The 10,955-nt window shown below is 39.1% G+C and overlaps 1 non-coding gene across 1 annotated transcript; it reads left to right on the forward strand.

Annotated features, from left to right (window-relative positions):
* The first annotated feature begins 2,998 nt into the window (after positions 1-2,998).
* Positions 2,999-3,105, forward strand: LOC133313922 (small nucleolar RNA R71). The gene has a single exon (XR_009751876.1). It is a non-coding gene; the product is annotated as a small nucleolar RNA R71 (small nucleolar RNA).
* Positions 3,106-10,955: the final 7,850 nt, after the last annotated feature.

A 10,955-nucleotide genomic window follows, 5' to 3' on the forward strand; every position in this document is an offset into this window, starting at 1 on the left:
AACAGAAATTCTTGATCTTTTCCTAACAGCTTGAACAATGATTTTGCAATTTTTGAAAAATCTTTAATAAAACGACGGTAAAAACCAGCATGTCCTAGAAAACTCCTCACACCTTTAACATTTATGGGAGGGGGTAGTTTCTCAATAATAGAGATCTTGGCCTTATCTACATAAATCCCTCTGTTGGACACTTTGTGTCCCAAAAGAATCCTCTCTGTCACCATGAAGTGACATTTCTCCCAATTTAGCACAAGATTGCAATCTTGGCATCTTTTCAAAACATTGTCCAAGTTTTCTAAACATGCATCAAAAGTAGGACCAGACACAGAAAAATCATCCATGAAAATCTCAATGCACCTTTCTACCATGTCAGAGAATATAGAAAGCATGCACCTTTGAAAAGTTGCTGGTGCATTGCATATGCCAAAAGGCATCCTCCGGTATGCAAAGATTCCATAGGGGCAAGTGAATGCAGTCTATGCAGTCTTCTCCTGATCTTCCAGAGCCACAGCTATCTGATTGTAGCCCGAGTATCCATCCAGAAAATAGTAGAAAGCATGTCCTGCCAATCTTTCCAGCATCTGGTCCAGGAATGGAATAGGGAAATGGTCCTTCCTGGTTGCTTTATTGAGTCTCCTGTAGTCAACACACATCCTCCAGCCAGTGACTGTTCTTGTAGGGATCAGTTCATTGTTTTCATTCCTAACCACAGTCATCCCTCCTTTCTTGGGCATTGTCTGAACTAGACTCACCCATGCACTATCTGAAATAGGATAAATCATCCCAGCATCAAGCAACTTCACAACCTCTTTCCTTACTACCTCCTTCAGAGTGGGATTAAGTCTTCTTTGTGGTTGCCTTACTGGTTTGACTTCTTCCTCCATCAATATCTTGTGAGTGCAGAAGGAAGGGTTGATACCCTTAAGATCTGAAAATGACCAGCCCATGGCTGTCTTGTTCTTCTTGAGTACCTCAACCAACTTCACTTCCTCCCCTTCAGACAAGAATGCATTTATAATGGCTGGGTATGTTTGATCATCCCCAAGGAACACATACTTCAGATTAGAAGGTAGTTCTTTCAGTTCCACCTTAGGTGCTCCCTTAGGACTGTCATCCACCTTCTTTTCAAGATCTTCAACTACTGGTTCCTCCTGTAAAATTCCTCACTCATCTCATCCTTACTTTTGTCTTCCTCTAACAACAGGTCCTCTTCTCCTTTCATTTCCTCCACAACCTCCTGTATGATATCTATCCTGAAACAATCCTCTACATCAACAGGATGTTTGATGGCTTCAAACACATCAATTGTAACTGTCTCTTCATTCACCCTTAGCATTAGCTTCCCTTGTTCAACATCAATCAGGGATCTAGCAGTTGCTAAGAATGGCCTCCCTAGAAGTAGAGGGCTTTCAGTATCTTCTTCCTCCATATCTAGAATCACAAAGTCCACTGGAAAAATGAACTTATCCACCTTAACTAGAACATCTTCAACCACACCTTCCGGTCTCTTGATGGATCTGTCTGCAAGATGCAGAATAAGATTGGTATCCTTCAAGGTGTTGATTCCCAAAGCTCTACATACAGTCAATGGCATCAAGTTAATGCTGGCCCCCAAATCACAGAGTGCCTTCCCTACTTCCACATCTCCAATGGCAATAGGGATGCTGAAACTTCCTGGATCTTTTAATTTTGGTGGAAGCTTCTTCTGGATCAGGGCACTACACTCTTCTGTTAAGGCCACTGTCTCACCATCCTTCAATTTCCTCTTCTTAGACAGAAGATCTTTCATGAATTTGGCATAGTGAGGCATATTCTCTAAGGCCTCAGCAAATGGAATGTTAATCTGTAACTTCTTGAAAATATCCAGAAACCTTGCATAGTGCTGCTTCTGGATTTCCTGCCTCAACCGTTGAGGGTAAGACACTTTAGCATATGGAGATAGGTTGATTGGCTGGTCCTGCTTGTCAGCCATCTTCTTCTCCCACTTCATCAACTTCTGGGGTGAAGAACTCCTGTCAACCACTACCTCTTCTTCTTTTCCTCAACTTGCTCTTTTTTATCATTATTTTCAACTACAACATCCTCAACAACAACTTCCTCCTCACTTTTCTTTTCTTCCACTTTCTTCTCATCCACTTTCTTGTTCACCGGTTGAAGCACAAGCCCACTTCTTGTTATTATGAACTTGCAATGCTCCTTTGGATTCACCATAGTATCACCAGGGAACTTGCCCTGTGGCCTCTCAGCTATCTGTCTAGACAACTAGCCAATTTGTGTTTCCAAATTTCGGATAGATGCTTCCTAGTTTCTGAATGCAGTCTTGGTCTCTTGCATGAAAGCAGAAGTTTCTTCCCTGAAAGAATTTGACCCCTGAATGTAATCTTGAGTAGTCTTTGATAACTGGGCAAAAGCTTTCTCCCATGCAGAAGCATCTCCTTGCTGTGATGAATGTGGTGGTGGAGGATGTAGTGGAGGATTCAACTGATGGTTGGAACTGTAACTGAACCCTGGGTGTTGATTCTTGTTCTTCCATGGTGACACATAGGCATTTCGCCCCTGGTTGTTAAGGTTCCTCTGGTTGTGGTGGTCATAACATACTCCATTTACTTTTGCTTGTTCAGCAGACCCTCCATAGTCACAATCATCAGTAACATGGCTTTTCCCACAAATGGCACACACAGAATTAGTGTCCACAGAAGCAACCTTCTGAGAAGAAAGCTGCTTGGTGAGAGTATCTAGTTGTTGTTGTTGTTTCTGAACTTGCTGCAACTGGTCATTCCTGGCTAATAAAGCATCATAGCCATCAAGTTTAATAATTCCTGTCCTTCTGTCACTCACCGGAGCATTGTCAAACTCCTGAGATGCTAGAGACTCAAAGATGTCAAGGGCTTCCTGAGGGGTCTTGGTTGTCAATGAACCACCTGCTGTGGCATTCACCAATGTTCTGGTGTTGGTTGTCAACCCTTGAAGGAATATTGCTGCTTGATTCCACACTTCTATTCCATGTTGTGGACATTTCCTCAAGAGTGTCTTGAACCTCTCCCAGGCCTCATAGATAGGCTCTGACTCCTTTTGCTTGAATCCTGTGATCTCATCCTTCAACTTTGCCCTCTTGGATGCTGAAAAGAATCTGGCCAAGAACTTGGTTTGCAGATCATCCCAAGTTGTAATGCTCCCTTGTGGTAATGACTGTAGCCATCTCCTGGCATCGTCCTTCAGTGAATGAGTAAAGAGCCTCAACAGAATGGCATCTCTGGTCACTCCATTGATTTTCACAGTGTCACTTAACAGCAAAAAGTTCTCAATATGCAGGTATGGATCCTCTGCACTTGTTCCAGCAAACTGTTCTTTCTACACCAACTGTACTAATGCAGGCTTCAATTCGAAATTATTGGGCTCTACTGTAGGTCGAACCACACTTCCAATGGGTGGAATGACAGCAGGAGTCATGTAATCTCCCAGTGTCCTCTGTGGTGGTTGCACATGATATTCTGCCATGATCTCTTTCTGTAATACTTGGTTCACCACTTGGTTCACCCCTTTCCTGTAATTGCCTTCTTCTGGCTGCCCTCCTGTTCCTTCTGATTGTCCTTTCTAATTCTGGGTCAAACAACAAAGAGTTTTGATCAATAGTACCTCGCATACACCAGAATTACAAGAGAACAAAAATTCATACAAAAAAATATAAAGTGCTGAAAAAAATAAAAGATTCAATCTCAACAACCAATGGTATCAATTGCATAAAATTAAAGAATTGATAAACAAATAAGATGTGAATATAAACTTAACAAGTAGTCAGATGTCAATTTCCCTCGAGCATGAATTTATGGATGAACCAATTTTCATTATGAATTATCTACTATGTGATGTTGATCAACCTTTTTCTTATCATCTCAAGATGTAATGTCTTACTACCCTGATAGATACATTAATCAGAAACCCCAATGTCTTGGTGATTCCTTTCTTAATACATGCATTAATCACTAAGGTCTTAAGACCACATCAGAATCCTAGCATCAATGTCTTGACTACTAGAACACTAATGATGAAGTTGTCAAAAATAGAGAAACAATGTAAACATGTTTGTTCTACACTATTTGTCAACATGAAGAATTAATCAAGACAACTTCATACAATCACATAATAGATAAACAAAACATCTAATTAACCATTCATAAATTCAAACTTGAGTTCCATTGAATCAGACTACAAAGGACTCTACTCAGACATAATTGAAATACAAACAAAGGAAGAAGAAAGATCAAACTCCAGTGTCATGATAGTAAGTCTTCAATCTTCAAGTGCAATTACATATAAAACACTAACTATTACAAAAACTAATCCTAAGGAATTTGAAAGTAAGAGAGAGAAGTCAGATCAGAGGATCTGTTATATGAGAGAGAGATGTGATGGATTTTTTTTCAGAAATGTGAAGGCCCTTGCCTTTTATAGTGTTACAAATTACAACCGAAAACTAACATGGGCGCTAAAACGTTCTATATGGGCGTTTTAGCGTCCATGTTTGACGGGTGTCCAACTGCTTTCAACTAACTTGGGCACTAAAACGTGAGCTGTTGAACGTTTTAGCTTCCATGTCTGGTGAATGCTCAACTGCTTGCAACCGACTCAAACGCTAAAACACTTGGCTTGGACGTTTTAGCATTCGAGACCAGAGTCTTTTTGCAGCAGCAGGGCGCTAAAACGTTTGGTCAGGGAGTTTTAGCGCCCAAGACCAGCAACTTTCGTCTTTAGTTTGCAGCAGCGCGCTAAAACATTCTGTGCTGGACGTTTTAGCGCTCGGCACCAGCAACTTTTGCCTTCAAATTGTAGCAGCGCGCTAAAACGGTCTGTGTGGACGTTTTAGCGCTCAACACTTATGCATTCTCCCTTTCTCCAGAATGTTCTTCTTCTCTCTGCTGCTCCTTGAGCTTCATTTCCCTACAAAAGAGTGTAGATTTTCAACAAAGCTTTCAGAACTTACACTTGAGGGATTTCCAGGACATTAACCTCTTTTTCATTCAATTAAGCACACAAATTAATACAAATTCATGCTGAAAAACCTGATAAACTAGGGGTTTATCAGTGAGGTGGGTTAAAATGACCCGTACTTGCATTGGGCCCATTCCTGGCATCATTAACACTTGAGCCAAACCATGTGACTGTAGCCCCTTTGTTGCTCCAATTTGCAGTGCCCTTTCCGGTTGGCCCAACGCCTTCTTCCCAAGCCCAATTGCGCTTTTCAATTTTAAAAGAAAACTTCATCTCCGATAAGCTGATCGACAGATTCATAAGCAATTCTTCCCTGATGCTACTTCTTACACCATTAAGCCATGCTCCTTTTAGGAGCTCCTCATCTTCGAAGCGTAAAGCCCCAATCACCTTCTCAAATTTCCCCCTAAGTTCAACCACTATACCAATTTGTTTGAGTATAGAGGGCCCTACAGGGATTGTTAGTGGCTTCCGGTTGGAATCGTCCCAGAACTTCTCGTTTGAATTGAACCCATGTAGCAATTGGGTTGTTAACTTCCCACTAAAGATACCAGTTGACGGCCTCTCCCTCGAGTACCACTATTACTGCTGCCAACTTCTCGTCCTCTGCAACACCGTTAACAATGAAATATCGCTCCACCCTACTCAACCACCCAAAAGCATCACCGCCAGGGAACACAGGGCTTTCCAGCCTCCTCTGGTTTTGAATCACTGGATGAGATCTCCTTCGCGTTTCGCCATATGAAGCTTCTGACTCGCGACTTTCACTCCTTTCCTTGTCTCTTTCATCTCTTCTAGCTAACATTTGGGTCATGGCAACCAATCGTTAGAGAATTCGAGCTTGTCTAGCTTCACTCACTTCCAACCTTTGGAATGCCTCATCTTGCCTAGCATTGCTCTTGCACAACCCTTCTTCTAAGACTTCCAACCTGTTCTCAATATTACGCATTGCCACCATCTCACAAAGCTCCTAGATCGAAGATTTGATACCAATTGATAAGATCCAACAATCAAGAACCATAACATAACACGGAAGACAAAAGTTTTTGGCCTGGAATTTCCAAATAAACTGAACAAGCAATTACAGATTACAGAACGAAAGGAAAAGAAGTAACGGGTAAAGAAATTGTCAAACAATTGTAGAGGTTCCATGCTCACCTAGGGTCCTGAATCCAGAGTTTTCCAAATTGCTTCCCATTCTTTCTCCCATTCCACTATTTAACCAATTCTACTTGATCATCTACACCTCCATTCAGTTGGGTGTCATTTTGGGCATTTAGAGTAGTTTTTTGTGACCACCGGTTGTGCTTGGTTAAAATGTATAAGCAGTGTGAAAATGAGTTTTCTTCTTAATTTTTTTTTTATTCTTTTGTTTTCTTTATTTTCTTAGTTTTTTTTTCCTTCCCGTAAAATGTCAAGGTTGCTGGTATTTCTTTTAAAGTTTTGTGTATAATCTTTCTCAGATATTTTATTTTGTTAACCCTGCATTTGGAACAAAAGGATTTTTGAAACCATTTAAACTTAAATAAGTTCACCATCTCTCTACTACTATTGGCATGTGGGTGGGTAGGGCACCAACAGTAATCTAAAAAGTTGGGCAATAATGTTGGTCCTTTAGCACTCAGTCAGGGGAAACTTAATTCGTTCCCAAGATGTTGACCAATTGCACAAGTGCACGCATCAAGTAATAATTGAGAATTTTAATGCCCAGATTATTGTTCCCACGGAGAAAGTATTGTTAATATAAATTTTAAGTTATATTAAAGAATAAAATAATGGGTTAACAATATTGAACTGTTCTGGCTAGTTGTTCCCAGATATCACAGTGGCGTTCCCACTACGACAAAGGTGAAGATCAACTTAAACAATTTCTCGCGTCATTATATACTCAAGTCTTTACTAATTCAAGGAGTAACGACTATTCTTTGGAATAGATATTTGTGACGCCTTCTCTTGTATGCACCAAGGGAGATGTCTGCTAAGCGGATTAGAGTCGCAAAGTCATTGAAATAAATACTAAAACTGCATTGTTACGTCACAAAATAAATTCTTGTATTGAAATCTGGTTGTAAGAAATAAAATAGTGGGAAATTTGGTAAAATACATTGCTTGGTGAATTGTCATTTTTCTGAAAACCTGTCTGTCTTGCAAAAATCATATAAAATCGAATTCTCAGACTTTGGACACAAAGTTTATATAATCAGAAACTAGACATATGAGGCTTTACGTGCATATAAATTATATGTCAATCGGAGGTCTGTAGCCCCAGAAACAGAACTCGCAAAGTGCTCGCTAAATCAGCTTCAAAATTCAGAATTTAAAACGGTAAAACAGACAGAAAGTGTTTTGTCAAATTAAACATCAGAATTACATAAGTTTCCAGCTGAAAGTAAAATCCCCAACACAACGAATCATAACAGGTTTCCAACAGTAATCCATCTTCCGAAACATAACATCAATTTTAAGTAGTCAGCCAACATCAAACAAAAATAGCATGCAAACAGCAGGAATGCCAAAACAGCCGCAGTCAACAGCAAATATCCAAAATAACTAAGTCATCAAATGCTTTTTCGTCCTCCTGCAATTTTATAAAAATTGAGCTCCAAAAGGGGTGAGAAAAATCCCAGTAGTGTGATAGCAAAACCAGTAATGCAACAATATTAGACTAGATACAGAATTCCAAAACAGTCGCATCAACAATAAACTTCCGACAGAACTAACATATAATCAGAGTGCGTATATAACGCCAGAATAATGTACGTTCATAGCACTGCAGTGCACGTACTAACTAACTAACACAGTGGAGATTCCATTTGGCCCATCAGAGGGGAATTCCAACTGCGACCTATGCGAACTATGCCACGGTTCCGTTCCCTGGTACCTAAGGGATGCCTACATGATGCATGCTCAAACACGTGTTTTTTCTTAAATATTCATAGTTCACAAAACAGCATGAAAATAGTGCATGTATGCCATGATATGTTTCGCACGCACAAAAAAAAAAAAACAGATGAAGTAATGATGTATATGAGCATGACAGAGTCAGAACCAGTGTACCATATATAACATGGATTTTTAATACCAATATCTCGAATAACAAATACTTCCAAACAAAATTTCCATTATGTCAAATCCAAGGTAGATTACAATTAATATTTAACAGAATACGATTCACCAGACACATGTGAGCAACAGTTCAAAACTCCATACACTAGCTAATAGTCACAAAAGGTCTCACCACCAAACACTTTCCTGCGTGTCCAAGTAATAGTCAAACAGCACCAAAATTCAGCCCACACACTAAGGGTGATGCGCACCTAAGCAAGCAGAAACCAAAACAGAATTTCAAACTTTGATTCCTATAATTTACAATTAATATCTATGCCCCCTAACCCATGTATATAATCGGTTTTTTCATGGTTCACATAAAGAATTAATTTTCTGACTTCATACCAATTCTTCTAACTTGTTACAGTAACAAAATCCTAGGTTCTTCCATGTATATCAATTCGGTTTTACCATGCTTTTTACCCTAAACAAATTTCTGACTACACATTAATTTACGAACTGAGTAACAGCGAAGAATTCCAACACATACAGAATCGGTTTTCTACCCATTACTAGGGGCCTAAAATTGTTCATTTATAACATTTTCTACATAACATAGGGGACAATAAAGGGCTTCAACATGCTGTCCATAAAGTTCTTAGCACATACAAATTTTTAATAATTTTCCTAGTCCAAGGGAACCATCCAACAAAGGGTAAGGAGCTATTTTTCTAAGCTCAAACTCGATCATGGTTTGCATGTACCCAGCGATCATGAGGTTCTCCAACAAGGCAGAATGGAAAGAAAAGAGATGATAACCAAGTTCTCCTAGAATACCTCTAAAGCCGAACAACGAGATTGAGAGGAAGAGTTGATTTCAGATTTCCACCTAACTGCATGCACCCCAAGGCTTCACTAATCGACTAGAGAACAGTCACCAAAGGTTGAACAAGTAACCTCACACTCCTTCGAGTCTTCAGCTGCATGCAAAGGGAAGAAACCCTTGTAAAACCGAAGAGGAACACGAGTGAGCAGGGAAATAGAGGAAATACTTTACCTCCTTGAATACTAGTGCACGGCCGAACAAGGTAGGAAGAGAAGAATGTGTTTAGAAACCTTGGTTGCCCTTCTAGGAGGTTCACGGTTTTAGTGATGAAGGTGAGGATGAGATGAAATTTTATATCTTTGTTCTCTTCCTTGAATGGGGCTGGCGGTGTAGAGAGGATGAGGGGAATAGGAGTTTGTGTATTGTGTTTCTGAAGGAAAATGACCAGCAACTTATCCTATTTAGCACCTCCTATGCGCACAAGAGAGTGTAAGAGGAGTGTGGGATTTCTGCCCAATAGAATTACATGCAAACTGACCACACCTCTCTCATTGGTTGCATGTTTTAAAAAGGCTGGTTGAGATTGACAAAGGCCACAAGCAATCAGTTTGCTTTCTTCCCATTCTAGCGCATGGAACAAGGGGATGCAAGATGGCTGAATTTTGCCATGTGTTGGTTCTAGACCAATCATGGACAGCCTTGTAAGATGCTTAGGATAAGGTGAGGATTAGGTAAGAGTTTATGGCTGCACATAAGCCCCACTTAGGGCACTTGGGCCGTCGGCCATCACAAGAATTGGGTCCAAAAATATTTGTCCAAAGGCTCTCCTATCTTAGGAACTAACCCATGCCTTATCATTTTATGTACCCTCTAATTATTAACTAAGGGGGTTTATTCATTGAATTAAAATTAATCATATACTTATAACTAACATTCAAATTCAGAAAATATTCCTACTTATTCCTAATAGCATGCATGCGCAAAATTTAATTTTCCTAACTCGAATTAATTCCACCCTGAACATATATATATTTCGAGTTCAAAACATGTATTAACATCACTAAAGGAAGTTTATATACGTTCCTAATTTTTACGGGATGTTACAATATTTGTTGTGTGTGGTGAAACAAAAACAATAGATGCAGAAAATAAATTGAGCATTAACAGGGAACGACACAAATGGAATGATAAGCGGAACAATAGATAAAAGAAAGGAATGGATACACTAATCCACTGTTAAACCAACTGTAATCTAGGCTCAAGACCTTATCCAATGGACAATTTCGTTCCTAACAATTACTCAGAACAAAACTTTTGATGAACAAGGTGGTCCCTTATTCTTAAAGCTACCAGTGAAAGTGTTTCCATACTATTCACCTTCCTCCTATTGTTTAGTGTCTGAAATTCCTTCCTTAAGGAAGTTCTTTTCTCAGTCATGTTCAATTTCCATTGATGCAAGATATTAAAATACATAAACAATATAAATCCATTACATTCAGTACAAAAGATTCAATTACAGAGATTTAACAGTTTCACAGCTTTTCCATTCCTATTGAAGGGAACTACTTTTATTTCTAGGATTAGATTTCTGAAGTCTTTTCAGATTTCTATGAAAGAGTCGTTAACCCCACATTTCAATTTGAAACCCTGGCCGCCACCCGTATATTTTTAAACAAGCATATGTACCTTATTTTTAAACTATAATATTTATTTTTTTCAGTAAAGAATTTTTTTAATAAGTATATCAGTATGTCCTTTTGTTCGTGTCATATAATGCAAGTACAATGACATAATAAAAACCTACCTGACTTTTTCTTGCAACTATGTTTGTAGCATGATCTGGCTCTGAGAGCTTGTTAAAAAATCAGTGGTGAAAATCAATCTGGAGGTCGGATACTTAGAACGTAGGAAAGAAAATTTTTCTTAAGATTCTTCAAGGTGAGGCTTCATTTAAGTTATGAGCTGATTTTAACGATTGGTTAATTATTTACATTGGAAAAGTTAACACTTAGCACATTGCTGACAGCAAGCAGAAATGATTATTTTGAGCTGTGAACTAGTAAAAATTGAACACCATGTCATTCGATCTAAT

Source organism: Gastrolobium bilobum, unplaced genomic scaffold, assembly GCF_033153095.1.
Source record: "Gastrolobium bilobum isolate Gb01-03AN ecotype WA unplaced genomic scaffold, APGP_CSIRO_Gbil_v1 utg133413, whole genome shotgun sequence".
Taxonomy (NCBI): Eukaryota; Viridiplantae; Streptophyta; class Magnoliopsida; order Fabales; family Fabaceae; genus Gastrolobium; species Gastrolobium bilobum.